This window comes from Helicoverpa zea, chromosome 15, assembly GCF_022581195.2.
Source record: "Helicoverpa zea isolate HzStark_Cry1AcR chromosome 15, ilHelZeax1.1, whole genome shotgun sequence".
Classification (NCBI taxonomy): domain Eukaryota; kingdom Metazoa; phylum Arthropoda; class Insecta; order Lepidoptera; family Noctuidae; genus Helicoverpa; species Helicoverpa zea.
The window spans coordinates 6,084,419-6,090,040 of record NC_061466.1 but is presented as its reverse complement, the minus strand read 5'-3'; positions in this window follow the sequence as shown (position 1 = coordinate 6,090,040).

Below are 5,622 nucleotides of genomic sequence, written 5' to 3'. Positions count from 1 at the left end.
GTCATCAAGGATTAGGTACGACTACTACATTAGGTAATTGGTGAATCTAAGGACATGTTGAAATGTACGTTGGAACCGTGTCATGTCGACACTGGATCTAGCAATGTTACAGGACAGGTACATGCGTCCGTCGTAATTACCTTGCTCTTAGTTAGGTAGTAGTTGCCTGTCACATGTATTTGTTATACATATTGTTCTGAAATTATCTACTATGTAGACTCGGAAGGTGAAAACATGTATCTTCTTTCTCCTGGAAAAAAATGGAGGCCTTATGCATGAATTTTGTGTATGGTCACACGATTATTTTTTTGTTTATGCTGGGATGGACTACGCGAAAAATAACAGTAAGATTTATGAATAATTTAAACCAAACAGAACTGCAGTAAATTAATGCTAGTGCGACGACCCACAAAAGAAATAAACGCAGTGGCTTCAAAACGTACACAACAGAAACGTTTATGCATACTTCAGATCACACGACTTTTGTTCCTTTATCTTGCATTCTTGCCAAAATTTGCAAACGAATTTTCATTTGGTTGAGTAGCACAAGTAAAACTCCAATGTCCCGTAGAAAGTCATCCGATGTTCGTCGCATTTGGGCAGGATTTCCTTTGAACACGGTCCGATTGCCCGCATGTATGTACGGTCGTCGCTAGTTCCGTACCGTGGTCAAAGTGAGTGCTGCCATTGTTGTCAATTACATCGGCAATGGTTAGTTGACGCGGTCGGTTTAGAATCCGTTTACAGGCAGCTTAGACTTTTAAGTCGTTTTCTGGATTTTGATCGTGCATGAATCTTTTGCTTGCCTTGTTTTTATGTTTTTAATCAGAGACCATTTTTATAAGTACAATGTAAATTGAAACAACTGTTAGATACGCAGCTGTTCTTCACCAGATGCCAATTGTTACTTAATGCTTTATTGCCAATGTTTACCAATTGTTTTACTGTCGAACTTAAATCAACTCGGAACTCCTGTCCCATCTGGGTTTTTTCAGTACCATTAAATAAACTGCATAAATTCTAATAAAATTAAATTAAGCAAATAGACGAAAATGAGATATTTAATAAAACAGGCAATCAAAAATGCTATAGCTTGTTCAGATCCGTTCTTTTTTGCCAGCGTAATTAGCATGTGATTCCACAATCAATAAGCATTTAATTACTCTTTGTGTTTCATTGTTTCGTCGATCCAAGAGTCAGTCAGATGTTCCCAATTGGCATTTCACTTAAGTAGCCTTAAAAGAGCCAACAATTTAAAGCTTTCATTTATTCTCATGAAAATTGATATTTTAATCAAAACAGAACAAAGAGAATTAATATGGAATACAATAGCTTGTTTTTATTTTGAATTTGGATAAAAATGTGCGATTTGTTATCTACTAATATTATACTATGCTACTAATATTATATCCTACTAATATTATAAATGTGAAAGTTTGGAAGAATGGATGTATGTTTGTTATTCTTTCACACAAAAACGGCTGGACCGATTTGGTTCGAATTTGGTATGTAGATAGATGATACCCTGGATTAACACATAGACTACTTTTTATCAACACACCACGGGGGCGAAGCCGCTGGCGGAAGCTAGTAAAGTAAAGTAAAGTAAAGTAATCTTTATTGTGTTGATTGTGTTGGTTACAGGTGTTAGATATAATGATATACATACAGTACAACAATCAGCCCGTTTGGGCATACAATAATTAAGGCCCATTCGGGCAGGTACATTATTATTTATTACAAAATTATATAAATTACAAACTAATTACTTATTTTCTAAAAAATCCTTAATAGTATAATAACATTTTTGTGCCAACCATTGCTTCATTTTTACTTTAAATAATCTTAATGGAAGTTCTCTAATAGTTCGGGGTATTTTATTATATATTTTTACACACATGAACATACAATTTCTGTGGTACAGAGTAGTTCTGCATTTAGGTACAAGAATCTTACTAGGATCTCTTTTGCTAAATATACTGTTTTCTGAGACTTTTTGAAATAATTGTGGGTGCTTTCTAACGAAAAGACCAATCTCGATAATATATAGGGAAAAAATTGTAAGTATTTTAGTTTCCTGAAATAGGGGTTTACACGAATCAAGGGGACCAGCATTACATATTGCTCTTAAGCAACGTTTCTGTGCCAAGAAAACTTCGTTTATTAAAGTTGAATTGCCCCATAATAATAAACCATATCGCAGAACTGATCCTATATAACCATGGTAAGCAGCAATAGCTGTGGATTGTGTAGCAGTTTTGTTAAGCTGTCTTAGTGCGTAAACGAATTTGTTTATTTTTGAACATACGTAATTAATATGTGATTTCCAATTGCAGTAATTGTCTACAGTTATACCTAAGAATTTAATGTCAGTAGTTGGACTGATTACTGTATTATTATATTGCTAGTAATAAATATATCAGAAATATTCAATTTGGGAATGAGCGCAGAGTATTTTTTGGACATAATGCAATTTTGAAGGTCTGCGATTATTGTTAAAAATATTTCAATTCTATTTTGGATAGACTCAAATTTCAATTATATGATGCACATTTTGCTTTGACAGTATTGAGCCTAACCGCTTTTATATAGGCAATATTAATACGCCATTGGTTTTGAATAACAATAATTTTCGACATACCACGTAGACACACGTTTCCAGGAATTTACATTGTCTTCATTTAATGCTCAAATAATTCATTATGAATGCTTTGATTAATGTGCTACTTTCAGGAGGATTAGCACGCAGAATATGTTCGGTACAAAGTCCGAATGTATTGACGATTGTCTATTTTTTTTGTTGATTGATTGTTTGCTTTTACTTATGGCTGAGATGATGATAATGTCTGTTTTTTTTATTTATGAAGCAAAAATTGTAGGTTCGTGTATTGAATTTTCCTAATGATTACCTATCCACCTAGTTAAATGAATTTACACAAACATTTAACGATCCATCATTTATAATGAATGTTTGTGTAGTCACAATTTAAAATAAATAATTACAGCTACAAAATTTAATGCCAATGGACAAGTAACCAAGGCAATTGAAATCATTCAAACGTTAAAAGTGATGTCAAAAAACGTGCCACGCGTATTTGCGTATGAAAATGAAATCACACAGATTGATATCATGACTGAAATAACAGAAAGTACGGAGGCTCATCAAAAACTGTTTGAATAATGTACATATGTGTGTCGAAGCCAAATCATCAAGCGTAAAATATATTTAAATATATGCAGTGACAACGCTCCGATTATCCGGTTCGGCAAAAACCGAGTCAATTCAAAATGGTCCCACTTTATAAATATTAGATTCCAGTTATTCTCAAGTTATATCAAACGAATGGGCACCAAATTATAACTTGTAACAGTTTCAAAGAGATTTAGAAAGTTTGGTGTAAAATTCAAATCTTTGCTTCGAGAATATTGCTATTAGTTTAATGGGTAACGGTCTATTAAGGCGAAAATAACTTTATTACTGTACAAAGTCTGGACTACTGTTTTTACTGTATTACTTTTCAGAAGAAATAATGGGTTTTAAGACTATAAATGGTAGGCAATTAAGAAACTATGAATAAGAATATCGTATTTGAAGTTGAAAACCCTTTTTAGATAAGTTCGCGCGAATACATTACTGAAAGTTTTGTGCAGTTTTTAAGAATATACCTACTAAAAATCAGAAGGTAGTTACTGGACATGGCACGTATATATAATCTGCAAAACGGCCTGTTAATCCGGCACTGAAAACCTACAAACGCAACATCTTGGCACGAAATCCTCTTTACTCCGTAGTTATTTCAACCTTGACCAAAATGGCTTAGCAACGCCCACACACTCTTCATACAAAATCTTCTGTTATCGCACCGCGGGAGAATATTTCATCAAAATACTTTCTTAATGACCTTTTAAATCTTAACAAGTTTTCGCCATCAAGCTTCACATAATTTAGTACTAGTAAGTTTGTTGAAAGCAACGCAAGATTTATAGCAAATCTTTTAATGAATTAATGGCTCTTTTTTCAAGGTTTTATCAAAACAAATTCTTTTAGGATGTGCAAACATTTTTATGCACATTTAATCTAAGTGGTTTTTGGGCATTAATCATTGTTTTGTTTTGCTAAAAACATTATTCTGGCTTCACAACTTCTTCGTAGATAGAAATGATGCAAAATATTTTCTATATTTAAATTCAATAATATGTTGCAGTAACATTCATTGGAATTGTAAGTAACTTGAACCACGAAGATTGAACTTTATTAATTAAGTACATTATAGAAGGAAGACTTAGTTTGAAAGTGGGCTATTCCTAGGCTGGGATAACTAAAGAAGAGAGGAAATAAACGTTGCCACGAACGCGTTTCATTTAGACGATAGAAATAAATGAAGGAAACTTTACACTAGTCCTAATGAGAATCGAAGGATTTCACTATCGTGACAATTGCTTAAACATGTCCTAGAATATAGGTAGTTTTTTTTTTAAATTAGAAACTCAAAATTATATTGGAGCCTGAAAATAACATATACAGTTCCATTTTTGTCTCTCTGACATAACTCTAAAAATTACCGATATGGACATTACCACACATAATATTGTACCTTCATCGATAAAATAAAAAATGCTATTATTGATATTAGCAGTCAAACACATCAAAAGCACTCTTTCCTGGTATTATATTATTGTTCTATTTATGCTCCATAATTTTCACAACGAAATTCAACTATTTATAATTAGAACAAGTTTTGAATTTGTTATTCTCATGGAAAACTAATTTAATGAAATGCAACGTCCAAACTTATTTGTTTTGACTCGAAAGCAATTTGTTTGAATTGAAAGTAGTAGCTGCTCTATGAATTTGATGGCATATTAATTTTGAACGAGAAGTGAATTATTCAAAACGGTATTATATTGAAAACTGTAATGGTTTTTGTCGGACTTTGTTTGAGATTTAATTTTGTGGTGTAGTTTAACGGTTTTATAGGTCAGTACCGATATCGAAAAATACAGACCATTAATTTAGGTATACCTAGAGAAAAGTCGTTTACTTCATGGTTATTTATAAAAAAATCTCATCAAGTAAAAGCTCCAAGATTTTTTAATAAACCTATCTCATATTGCAGGTACTTTACCTCTCCCTAACACACTTCCTCCTGTCAACTGGAAATTTACTTGCAAACCCAAGTAATCTCTGAGGTATTAAAACGGAGTTAAGCTGTTCAGAACGCCTTGACATAAATTCACGCGGGTGAGCCTCGTAAACGTGCAAGTATTGCAAATGTAAAAAAGAAAAAAAAGTACAATACATACCTCTGGAAGTCAGTGTCTTGAAGTCACTGTATTTATTCAAAGTCAGACTTCGAACAATCCGGTAACATACCAACATAAACCTACAATTCCAACGAATTGGCATAAATATCATTTATTTTGAGTAAAAAAAAAATGGCTTTTTAGAAGCCGTATTAATAAAACGGTTACCTAGAAGCCTTTGGCCTATTTTTAGAACCAAAATAACTTCTCTGAAAGTAAAAACTTTCGTTTGTATCTTTTAAAATTCCTCGTTGTTTATTTGAAACGTATGAAGCTGGAACCCTTGACCTTCCTTTGTTTTGCATTCCGAGTTCTCTT